Source organism: Lolium rigidum, chromosome 6 (genome assembly GCF_022539505.1).
Source record: "Lolium rigidum isolate FL_2022 chromosome 6, APGP_CSIRO_Lrig_0.1, whole genome shotgun sequence".
Lineage (NCBI taxonomy): Eukaryota > Viridiplantae > Streptophyta > Magnoliopsida > Poales > Poaceae > Lolium > Lolium rigidum.
Genome location: NC_061513.1, coordinates 832,403 through 845,951, shown reverse-complemented (window position 1 = coordinate 845,951; position 13,549 = coordinate 832,403). Strand labels below are relative to the sequence as shown.

Here is a 13,549-nt window from a genome sequence, read left to right as displayed (position 1 = left end):
GCGGGCGCTCGGGCGAACCCCATCACCGCGCCGCGCCTAGGCCGCTCCCCCTCCTCCCCCCGCCGCCGCCGCCGGCTGAAGCCGCCGGGCAAAGCCTGGTCGGTGCTGGCGGCGGTGGACCTCCCTCCCTCGCTCCTCCGGTCATTAGCGCGGGCGGCGTGACCGGAGGCGTTGTCCCCGCGCGGATCTCGGCGCATCCGGGGTGGGCTGGCCGGCGGCTCGCGGCCGGCGAGGTCCGCGCTCCTCGAGGCGGCGTGGAGAGCGGCTGCGGGTGCCGTCTCCGTGGGAGGCGGAGGCGGACAGCTCGGGTGCTTCTCCGACGTGATCCGATCCGGCGGCGGCCGGCCCTACCGACGACGGCTATGCGGGACGACGACGTAGGTCTTGGCGCAGCAAGAATCTTTGGTGGGCGCGTGGGGGCGGCTCGTCGGCCGCGCCGGCCGGATCTGGGCCAGGGGGCCCGATCTGGATCTGGCAAGCCTGCCCCGCCCCGTCCCTTCCCGGCGGTTGCCATGCCACCCCAGGGGGTCCGCGCGGCACGGCCGGGCCGTCGGCACGGAGGGTCGTGTCCGGCGGAGGGCCGTCCGCTCGCTTTCTTATGGCCTCGGCCTTCTTCGGGTGTGTACCGGGTTTGTGTCAAGGTGGTGCCTTTCGGCTGCGCGGGTGCAAGATCGAGGATGCCGGGGCGGCGGCCTCGGAAGGTGGGAACCTTGTGGGTTGGCGGGCGAGCCCGAGGTTCCGGTGTCGGGCCGGGGCCATGGACATGGGGTTCTCATGGTTCTCAGCGAGTTGCGTTCTGTGGGGGCGTGGTGGCTGTCACCTTCGTGATGGCCCTCGCCATGTCTGGGTGGTGGAGAGGTGATGCCGAGAGGAAACTCTCGCCGTGGGTCTTCCAGGGCCACGACGGCGGCGTCCACGGACGTCGTCTCCTTCTTGAAGGCGTCGTTGTGGCTTCTCCCTGCCCCCTTTCGTGCTCCGGGTGAAAACCCAAGATCCCCGGATCGGGCGGTGGCGGCACTCCGGTGTCGTGCTCTTCTTGAAGACACCGTCTTGGAGCCCACATTACAAGGCTCTCCGACGGTCTGTGTCGAAGGTGACTCTTCGGCGATCGTTGGCAAGGCTTGCTCCGTGCCCTTCCCTTGTCGAGCTTCCTTGGCGCTGCTGTTCGGTTGGTGAGCATCTTGGCTCGGTCCCCGGTGGTGGTCGGCTTCCGGTGGTGTTTCTGCGACGGAGGAGGTCTGTTGAGGCACGCGTGAAAATGGCTTGCTCTTGAGTGAGCTCCGGCCCGACACGGTAGACTCCACCTCTCCTCCGAGTCCTCGTAGGCGCGTTGGTTGAGCTTGTTGGTTGCGCTTTCGGCTGTAGCTTCTTCGGTAGTTCGTGTGGGTGTGTGGTGTCGTTCTGTAAGCTGGATTCAGCACTTTGTATCATTCTCGCCGTTCGTGGCTTTGTTAATTCAAAGTTGGGCACTTGAATGCCTTTTATCTAAAAAAAAACATTAGCGATGTCATTTCCGGTTTAAAAGGGATATTAAATAGCAGATTTCGTCTTATCACCAAATGCAACTTTTTCTTTGTAAGATGGAAAACTTGGAGCTTTAGGTCAATAGGCTAGAAACATAATGTGATAATTCTATGACACTTAACAAAGATATAACATGTTATTATGCATACATCGCTATATTGAGAAAAAATATGTATAGCTCCACGCGCATTAGCACATGTGTGTATCAAGGCGGCCACAACTGATGATGGAACTAGCTAGTACACTAGTACACTGCTTATACTAAACTTTTTTATTTTTTAAGTTCATTCTATCAAACGTACCATCTTAACCAGATTTTTTTACATTATACTTATCAACATTAACCATATAATAGTCTATTAAGTTGCAATTTTTATGTATCAAGCATAGTTGCATTAAACGGTATTTCCATTGAATGTTATGTTAGTAGCTTCCTTTTCGGGGCATTGTACTCGGATGCACATTTCATTGAACTAAAATACTGAATCCCACAATACCTAAGAAAGATATAATGAAATAATCCCATATCCACAATATTTGTTATGTGACCTACATGAAATGCACTGTTTATATGTGTGTTCACGTTTATTTCAGTATCCTTATATATATTAGCAGAGGTCTTACATCGTATGGAACCTCTAGCAAATATCTTACTTGATTTTTCTAGGGTGCACTATTGTACATGTTTGGTCTATAACCATAATAATAAAAAGTATATACCATTGATCATTAACTCTTTCTTTTGTGATCAAGTTTGTCTTTCATGTTGCTGACAATGCATGTCTCCTATGTAGAGTACTTGCTTAGCTCTGACCAAATCCTCTTGTGAATTCCTCGATTTCTCTCTCGGAAATAAATATGCCCAAAACTAGTGTGAAAATAAATAAGATTTTTTTATTACAAGTTTTACAATGGTTGGCATTTTTAATAACCGTTCATCGACTCCGATCTGACGGTGGAAAAAAGACGGAACCAAACTAACGGAACCAAACTAACGAAACCAAAAATGTGGGACCGGAACCAAAATCTGTAGGACCGGAACCTCCATTATATTTTACGAAAAGTATAAATAGCGAGCGTGCTTTTAAATGACCGAACCATCTGATAAAATTACGTGAATCGTAAAGCAACAAAAACACAAATCTTAAAGCAAGGAATTAAATTACTCATCCTGTCACTCTCTCGCTCTCCCTCCGTGTGTCTTTCTCAGGCGACCCTCAGCTCCCTCCGTTGTCTCTCAGGCGACCCCCGCGTCGTAGAGGAGGTGGCCGTGACTTCATCCCGACAGCCGAATCCGTGAATTCGCCTCGGTTGCCGCTGACGCCACAGGTCGCCGCAGATTCTCCAGCGAACGCTCCTCTCCCTCCACCGTCTCTCACGGCGATCTCTTGCCAGCAGCCATGGAGTGGAAGAAAATCTGCTTACGCTGCTTGATCTCGTCGATCCACGCGAGGCAGGGAGGTTGCTTTCCATGGCAATAGAAGTCATCGCGTATTAGGGATCTTTGTTCTCATCCAAGTCGGACAACACCAGCTCGCCCCGGCTGCCGCGACGGAGGGGGAGGGGCCGCAACTTCGCCCCGGCCGCCGCAGCCACCCCAGGTCGCAGATTAGCCCCGGCCGCCGCCGCATCCGCGACTTCGCCCCGGCCGCCAAAGTCGCCCGAACTCGCCGCAGCTTCTGCCTCCACCGTCTCTCCCGTCGATCCCCGCGACGGAGGGGAGGGGGCCACGACTTCGGCCTGGTCGCTGCAGCCACCCCAGCTTGCAGAAGCTTCTCTGGCCATAGCTCCTCTCCCTCTGTCGTCCCCTCGGCCCGCCTCTGCCGTGCGTCGTCCTTGGCTCGGCTTCCCTGCTGTGGTCGCTGGACGCCCTGATCTTCAACGGTGACGACGTCATACTGTAGTCGGAGCATCTCCACCGGCAGGAGTACAACACCGGCTTCATGCACTTAGGCTCTGTCGGGGCAGCAACCGAGGAGAAAATTACCTTCTGTTCTTATTCAAAGTATTGCGGTGGCGGACGCCTCCTAGGAAGAAACGCACGAACTCCTTTTTTATCCTATTCTAATTTGATGAATTGATTCCTGGAACGTCCATTTAGAATAGTTGTAGTAATATAGATGTTACACAAAATTTATCACCAATTTAATCAACGGTTATAAAAAATTAGATTAGACGGAACCTAGATTTAATTAGACGGAGCCAAGGTTCCGTGCCAATCACCGTAAAAGAGCTCTTTTTTTATATTTCCCACTATTGTAAAATGCGTGCAAGTCTCATGATAGCACAGATTTATCTTTTGAAACAATACCATAAGACTAACAGTGTATCACTATGGTATGAGCAAAACTCAAATTTTATAGAAGAAGAAACAATGTGAACTTTACTCGCAACATCTTTTGACCTAGCGTGTTGGTCTGGTTTCAAAGATTTTAACAAATTATTGTTATTAGCTTATGTCCATATACCCCCATTGCACGATAACAACTAGGCAAATGGGGTCATGAACTACAACTACCATGGATGATAACGCACAAAGCATCAAAGATTCACATCCATCCATCATGCATGGTCGAGAAGGAGTGTAGTTTTGCTAAGATCTTAACATCAAAAACTGTTTACTGAATCAGCAACAGCTAATATGGAGCAGAGGGAGTACGACAATGGATGGTAATATCTTGCATGTACTCGTAATCCTGTTGTGATGTCGTCATGCTCATCACCTCCTGGCCCCCACACTACCTCTGCCTCTCGCACTAACCCTAAACCCTTGTTATCACACTCTAGTCACGCCATTCCCTGTCGGCTCCATATTCCTTCAACCGCTGAGCTCAGCTTGGATGTCCATCTCAACTGATCATTTCTTGATGTACTAAATTTTCAAGCTACCATGTTCCGTCACTCATCAAGGCAATTATGATAATATCTTTGAACAATCTTGAAGTTTAAAGAACGAATGTGAAGGCCACTCTATTAGCTTGACAGTATCAGAAAGATCAAAAAATGGTTTCTCGCCTCAAAAGGCCCGGAGGTGTTGTCAAAAGGGGAATGAGTTCCCATGCTAGGAGACTGCATACAGTTCTGTTCCCTTCGTGAAAGAAAAGCTCATGCGCCATAAACGGGCTCAGCAACTAGGGCACGTTCTCCTCGACCAGCAAATGAAGCATGCATGACGTTGCACAGTTGTTTGTTTTTTACGAAAATTCCGCCGATCTATTAATAATTATCAATAGTAGTATAAAAATGTTAAAAATAAAAAAAACTATAAATAGATATTTGGACCACCTAGCGACGATTACAAATAGTAGCACGAGACGAAAGCGCACCGTCGTCCTCGCCCTCCATCACCGAAGCCGAGCAAAGCTTGTCGTAGTAGATAGACGGAAAGTCGTCGTGCTAAGGCCCTAAAGGACCAGCGCACCAGAGTAGCAACCATTGCCAATGACGACAACCATAGCTCAGAAGAGACTGACATAAAACCATACCAACCAATTGGATCTCGAGAAATCCGCTACGAACACGACTCCACGCGTCCTCCGTCTTCGCTAGACCAACAGAACGAGGATATATGCGGGAGGACCTTGTTCTGACTTCAAGATGTAGCCGCCACTTCACCATCTCAAAGAAGATACTGGAAAAAAGGCCTAAACTAAGAATGGAAAAATCTCCCACCGGCAAGAGGTCGTGGCCTGCCACGCCTTCAAGGCCCTAAGGCCACTGGAGATGGGACAAACTGCGGGAGTCGCCAGCAAGGGGGGGAGGGGGGGGCTGGGTTTAGAGCCGCCTCAAGATCGCCCATCCTCCGGGCTAATATATAATATTCAAAAGAGGCTCGCATACTCTCAATATCAACCACCGGTGTGATAATTCTTGTTCGGAAAGTTAAAATAAGTTTGTAAAGAAAATTATTAGTTTTTAATTCCCGAAGTGTCTGATCCATGCACACTAGACATATATCAACTAATATGGTAAAAAGAATTACGAAAACAGGCAGCGCCGATTTCTACAATGGAGTATTAATTAAGAAGGTGTTGCACAGATTAGTGGGTTAGAGAAGTACTCGCTCTCTCCCAAATTAGGATGCATTTTTTTTGTCAAAGTCAAATTTTGTGAACTTTGATTAAATACTTAAAAAATTGTAGCAACATCTATAACATTATCTTAATGTTATTAGAATCATCATGAATTATATTTTCATATTTTATACATTTGGTATAATAAGAGTTAATATATTTTCATATATAATTAGACCAACTTTATAAATTTTGACTTTGACCAAACCAAATATACATCCTAAATTGAGGAGGGAGTATGTACAGGGTCTGTCGGTCTAGTTATCAACAGTTAGTCTGGAGGCAGCCAGACCGGCTCTGTTACACCCACGTAACTCGTCAGCACATGCCATCAACAGTTAGCCGAACGAGATTCCTTCTGATGAGCCTTCCAATTGGATCAGATAGCAGTCCATTTCCAGGTGAGGGTGTCAGACCGATCCGGTGTTATGTGGACATCTTGCAGAATCGCTGACAGTGCCAAATGTTCCGAGAGGACTGCAGCGGGCAACATCATCAGAGCGAATCGGCAAAGCCTCGCCAGGGTTTATCTGGCTCGGTGGTGCCAAAGCAAGCAGACGCGCAATGCGATGCATTGCAGTTGCAGATTAGGTATTCAGAGACCGCCGAGATTGGGGGCGAGAAATAGAGGATCATTCCGAGACCATCATGTTTTTCAGCACTTCAATACACTGATCAGATAAAATTCCCTACAGGAAATGGCAATACAAACATTTTCAATCATGATATGTATAAGCATGAGAGGGCATGATACCACTCTTAGACAAGATCTATTAATTGTCCAATAATCGAGAACCACATCCTCAGCCACCAGGTCTCTTATATAGCTATACATGTTCATACAGAAAAATAAGACACAAAGCGCCATCAGGGTCAGGGACCAGGAGCATGAATGAAAAAAATGGCTCCTTCCAGCTTCCATCTGAAAATCTAGAATGTAACTTCACAATTCCAGTCGCTACACCGTTGGCTTCACACAGAGCTTTGCAAATGCACCCAGCCTGAAACCTCAACCGTACAACGGTTAACATGACACACATCTACAGTACAAAATCAGAACTGCATTACAAACTTAAAGCCAGAACCTCCTCTGCATACTTTCAGACCAAACAATGTTACAATTGAATATCCTTCCTGTTTATACATATATGCTGGAAATTATGATATTGCGTACCTTGTAGCTAGCATGTGTACGTCTTGTTCCCTGTGGCAATACGGAATGGAGGGACTGCTCATGGCATTTCAGTATCATAACCAAACTTAAGAGTGGGCTGCAGGACTGATTTGACACCGTCTTCACATTGCAATCGGTCCCAGCATTCAATATTATCAACCCTTAGTTCCTGCAGCTTCAGTGGTAAGCTGTTCGTCTTGAAAGGGAGACTCATCAACTCTGGAGATTTCGTGAGCACCAGCTCTTCCAGGGACGGGAACATCACATGGGGGCCGCAAATGGTGACCAACTTAGCATTGTCCGAAAGGCACAGATGCTTCAGGCAAGGAAATGTCCTTGGATTCTCTTGATCCATGCTCATGATTTCACCTTGGTGACCTGTCGTCAGAAATGCTTCCTTCATATTGTTGCAGAATCGTGCCTCGAGCTGCTCAAGGCAAGGCAAGTACATCACCCAGGAGAGGTGCTCTAGCTTGGTGCAGCTATTCACATCCAAACAAGTGAGAGTTGGAAATACAGATGACGGATGTCTTCCCACCCACGTGATCTCTTTCAACTTTACTAAAAACCACAGGGAGAGCTTACTGAGAGTAGGAAACCGGTAGTTTGGTTCTTGTCTTACCGTTATCTGCTCAATGTTGCTCTGTATAATTTCTAATTCATACAAGGTGCATCGGGCAAAGTCAGCTGAAAGGATGTCAGAGAGACAGAACGCATCTGTTTCTTTGAAACTCCCCAGGATTAAAGACCTGATAGGGAGGTTAGTGGTATCTCTTAGTGATTCATACTCAGTAAAGCCATCAGCCTCAATGCCAACCGATTTCAACTGATCTAAGGTGCCAAATTCTTGGAAAAGTGTAGGGTTATAGTTCAAAGAGCCTCCTCCATGATATGCCCGCCAAGACCTCAAGTCTATTACTTGCAATGCTTTAAGGTTAGATATGATCCCATCCGGTATTATTCGTATGTCAGTGCACAGTAGGTACAAGAACTTGAGCTTAACGAGGCTTCTGAAGCTGTACGGCAATTGGTATATGTCAGGATTATGTGACAAATCGAGGTACTCCAAGTTTGCCAAGGAACATAATTCGTCAGGTATGTTCTTGAGAAGGTTCGACCTCAGATCCAGATATGTCAGTGAAGTGAAGTTCTTGATTGTTTCAGCTATGCTTCCCTCAAAATAGTTATTCTGAAGGCATAACATCCTCAGTTTCACAGGGAAAAGATCAAGGCCAAAGGGAGGAAGTTTCCTCATCTCATTCAACATCAATGAAATGTACTCAACTTGGTTCCAAGGGATGCTAAATTTTTCTTCTCTACCAACCTTTGCATGAACAAAACCACTTATTATTGTTCTCACCGCAGCCGCAAGAGATCCATAAAGCCATATCACGAATCACATCATGCACTTTAACAAAACCATACCAATTTCCCCGGTTCTCTAATAGACATGCATCTCTAAGGTCGCCCATTAGACTATATGCTTTTGTGTAGGAACTTTGTATGTCACCATCCACTAGACCTAAGCCAATCCAGCATTGAGCGAGGTCAGCTTTCATTATCTCCCAATCCTCTGGCCACAGTGCGCAAGTCAAGAAACAGTGTCTTAAGGTATCATTTCGTAAACTATCAAAACTGAACTTGAGTTGTCTGAAGACCTTTTTCATAGGCAAGGGGTCATCCTCATGGCGGTATGACTGTTGCATTTGCTCGATGGCATATTTCCATTCAAACGATTCAGTTTTCTTATACATTGCCCTTCCAACAACTATCAAAGCTAATGGCAAACCCTTCAGTTCTGTCACAAGTTCTCTTGCAAGGGCTTCGATAGGAGAACCTAAAAAAGAGTTTCCGGACCAACCTTTTCTTTGAATAACTTCCAAGCGTCATCCTCCTGCAAACAAGCAACTTTTAGCTCTTCCCTCACCTCCATTTCACCACAAACTCTTCTTAATCTTGTTGTGAGAATCACTTTTCTCTTGAGTTGGTTTATAATTCCAAGAGGATATGGTACACCAACTGCTTGCAGATCAATTTGCTCCCAAAGGTCATCCAAGAGTATAAGAAAGCTTCTCTTTTTCAGGAATTCATAAATAATTTGGCGCTGAGATTCCACAGTACCACTTCCTTTCATTCCGAGCTTCAGAAGAATATCTCCTTGGATTGTTTGCAATGAACATCCCCTGGAAGCCGTCACAAAGATAACATTAACTGACATGTCTCCAGCAGCAGCAATTGAGTTATTGATACTATTCAGAAGATAAGTTTTCCCAACTCCACCTTGACCCCATATTCCAACCATCCCCACGGGATCATCCTGAATGAACTGGAGAGCCTTTTGAAGGTTATGGTTCTCAGCAGACATAGATGGACCAGGTACCTCTTGGGCAGGAGGTGGCACTGACACAAGTGCGATATTATCATTATCGGGACAAGCCCTGAGACATTCTTGGACCTCAGAAAGCTTCTCAGCTGCATCCTTGGTAACATCCTTATTCAACTTGTAACCCTCAAGGATAACCTGTACGTCAGAATTGATGTTAGAAACTTTTTCCAGCCATCCGTACACCTCATTTGTGGATTTCATGCCCGTCCGCTCGGCAGCCTCAATCCTGTGACGAACATCATTGCTCCTTGCAAGCAAGCTGTTGGTGGCATCCTCGAGATTTCTCAAAGTCCTTGCTGTCTTCAAGGCACACAAAAATCACATGTTAATTGGTATTAAAATGGCATTAGGACTAGATATAAATACCTAACTAAATTTCAGTTTTTATGTATACACTTACCAAACTTGGATCTTTGTTTTGAAGGTTTGATTTCTTTACTGAATGAATGGTCTTTTCCCACTGCCCTGGATCTCTTCTACCTAACATTAGCTTCCCAAAATGTATCAAGTCTGATGGTACACCTATTAGTTCCTTTACGAGATCCTTCGCCAGGGACCCAATGTGGGGATCAGAATAAATGTCTTCCTGGCCAACAGTTTGTTCAAATAGCTGAAGTGCTTCTCTCTCTTCCAAACCAGGCACTGCTATGCATTTATTCACATCCATTTGATTACATACAATTTCCAATCGTGACATGATTACCACTTTCCTCCTAAATTGATCTGTAATTCCAAGAGGATATGGAATGCCAACTGCTGGAAGGTCTAACTTCTCAAGAAGGTCATCCACCAAGACAAGAAAACTTCCTGTCCTGAGTAATTCAGATATCTTGGTGGTTTGAGTTGACACATAGGCATCATGTCTTATTTCGAGCCTCTGTATTATTTCAGCTTGCATCTTTTCCACTGAGCATTCTCTGGAAGCTGTAACAAAAATAACAAAATCAAAGGAAGAATCTCCAACAAATGAGTTATTGATCTTCTTGAGAAGGTTTGTGTTTCCAACTCCATCTGGACCCCATATTCCAATCATTCCGACCGGATCATTCTTAATGCACTGGCAAGCTTCCACGAGAAAGCTCTCTTGATGTGGTAGTTGAACAGACTGGATGGGGATATCTACAACAGAAGGTGGCAGTCGTTTGACCGTAGCATTACTGGGTATACTGCTGACACATTCCTTCACATCGCGCAATTTCTTAGCTGCCCGCTTACTGATTTTGTAGTTTGCCCAGAAATTTGGGGAGCAACATTTGAAAAACCTTTTTCTCTGGCTATATCGTTCACGGTTTTTCATTTCTTCAGATATAGCTTCAGCCAACGATCTGCTTCTTTTGTTGATGTCAAGCCACTCTGGCTGCCAGCATCGATCTCACCTTGGACACCATCTCGTTTTCCACTCAAAGTCTTAGTAACCCTTTCATGATCTCTCACATTTTTTGCAGTGTTGAAACAATATAGTACTTGTGCGAAGAAAATATCTTTGATTGGATTTATGACTGTGCTGATAGTAGGACCAAACCAACTACCCAGGCTGGCCGGCATTGTTGCTGACAATTTAAAGAAAAACACAAGCAAATTACTGCAAGAAAATTGGTGTGTCCCCGTTATCACTATGCCAAGAAATTTTTTCAGGTCAATAAATTTATCAGAAATAGAAAACAAAACATCAGTAACAAATGAAGTGGAGGTTTTGACATTTTGAAAACTCACAAAAGCAAGCACGATCATTAGATTTACTTATTCCTGTTCAGGAGTTCATCGACAGTAAGAAATAAAAATTATCTGATGACAGAACAAGAAATAAATAGATTCCATGCTCAACGTGAGAAACATAGTATATGACTTCAGCTACCACACAATTGGAATTCTGGATTCTGAGAGTGGATTTTGTACACACACGCATGGGTGTGGGTGTGTTCTTTACCGTCGATTTATTCTTCCGGACTCCCACTCACCGTGGTAGATGGAAAGATCTCTCTCTCTCTCCTCCCTTTATCCAAATCTCAAAGCAAAACGGACGGCGACGGAAACACGCACACCCATGCTTTGAGATTTCGATAGAGAGAGAGAGAGAGCTATCTTTCCATCTACCACGGTGAGTGGGAGTCTGGAAGAATAAATCGACGGTACAGAACACACCCACACCCATGCGTGCGTGTAAAAAATGCACTCTGTTCTGGATATATGCAGAATACTGACAAATTAGAACAAACAAAACATTATGTTATAACCATGGGAAAGGGGGGCAAATATTATTTGATGAGTACTTACTTTGATTCCCCTGTTCCCAGGAATTGCTTCAAGAAGACCAGGGTTTACGGTGAAGCAATTTCTCTTTCTAGAGGTATCTTCGAGAAGAACATGCTTTATCACAGGAAATCAAATAACTCCTTATGTTACCTTGGAGACTGTATCAAGGAAATTAGAAGTGGAGAATATCAAGTTACAGAATGAAAATATGACAACAATGAATTATTTGGTTTTTGTTGCTCTCTGAAATAGAACAGTAAAGATGAAACTAAATTAACTGTTTAATCAAAAATCATATTCTGGGTGCAAAAAGATGAAAGAACACAGAAAACTTAGCCTGGTACTATCAACATAGAAGAAAAGTGCCACAATGTTTACAGTTTGATTTTTTTGTATACTTTTACAAGATCAGCAATTTCAAGTAGAACAATTAAAGATAGGTACTTTTCTTAATCCTAGGAAAAAACCTTTTGTCGGCACACAATAAACTCTATGTTTATGCAGAGGACATATGAACTGACAAACAAAAGAATCCTTTTACAGATGGAAAATGACTTAAAATGGATATATATTCTCAGGCGATGAGGGTGTTGCAATGGGGAAAAGGTGCACAAGCACACAAATGACTGGTAGCAAGCAATTAGAATTTAATGAGTTCTTAAACAAACAGGAGAGCAAAGCACAATAATTCTAGGAGTAGTACATTTGACGGCATGCAGTAGTGAACCGGAATGCAGCGACGACTCAAAAAGGAGAGCTTTCAGAAGTCGCAATAGGCAAGCAGGATTGTGGTAATGATCCCTTGCATAGAGAGATGAAGTGAAGAGATCTATTTGTTGCAGACAAAGACGATGCAGTTTGGAGAAGTGGATGTGAGACCCATTGTAAGGGAGAGATTAGTCAACAGTAGAGATGCAAAACAAGAGAAGATTGGGTAGAAGTTGAGTATAGCCAACAACTCTAGTACTTGGAACATTATATGAGTGTCCAATAATTTATAGTGGGTGCAGTGAAATATAGAATTCGGACGACTAGCAGCAAGCAAATCCTATTCATCCGGTGTCTCAATCTTTGGCCTAGTCAATCTAGAACATACGGCCAAATATGAAGTCACATCCGCATATTAAGAAACACATATTGGCCTGTTTGGCAAGCACTGCTAGCTACTCCCACTATTTGTTTATGCAAAGTCCACTGTACCAAGTCTATCACGTTCAATGAACCTAAAGATTCACATAGCCAGCATATTGCTCTGATTATCCCTTAGATGTCCAGGTCGTTACACAAGTTGTTTGTATATAGATTAGTGCAGCCTTACTTACATTTCTGAAGGCCAACCATAGGGAGAATAACAAGCAATTCATGAGCACAAGAAATAATTACTAGTTGCTTCCAAGAGGGGGAAATAATTTCACCTGAAAGTGAGAAAGTCCAGGAGAAACAGCTTGATGGAAGGTAGAGCCAGTTTGAAGCTGGAACTGCTCGATATTTTCAAACATCCTGCGTTTTCTGTCCACAAAGCCTGCAAAATAAGGCCCATAGACTCACAGAAACACTCAGAATGAGGATGAGTAAAATCGTCGAACAGTTAGCATGCATACAACGGTGCACCACACCGTTGGCTTATTGGATTGGCGTCGGTCAAGCCCCGAGCATTTCCTTGGTAAACGGAATGGCGAGCGGCTTCGTCGAGAGGAACAATTGGTGCGGAGGCAGTTGTGGTAGTGAATATCAATGCTCCTCCCTACTTCAGCTCGTTCCAGGCTTCCAGCAATCACTAATGCCGGCATGCCGCCGCTGGGTAATTTCTCCCTTCCTCCCCACCGCCTTCCTCTCGTATCTTTCGCTGACCGGACCACTCGGCGGCCGGTGGCATGGGGCTGGGGTGACCGTGCCTGCGACAGCGACGGCGACATGGCGCGAGTAGGTAGCGCGCATGGACTCTCCGCCTCTGGGATGTTTTTTTTTCCAAGAGTACAGGGACTCTGATCTTATTCAGTTGGTCTCTTGCTTAACCACCATCTGGCCCGGTAGAGCGTTGGTCAGAATTGTTTTATTTTTATTTTTGCAAATGAGGTTGGTCGGAATTGTTGCCACCAATTTAGAGAAAAGTAAATTGCTGCAAGATAATTGTTGTGT

General features: G+C 45.2%; 1 pseudogene; it reads right to left on the bottom strand.

Annotated features, from left to right (window-relative positions):
* Positions 1-6,799: 6,799 nt before the first annotated feature.
* Positions 6,800-12,893, bottom strand: LOC124666150 (annotated as a pseudogene).
* Positions 12,894-13,549: the final 656 nt, after the last annotated feature.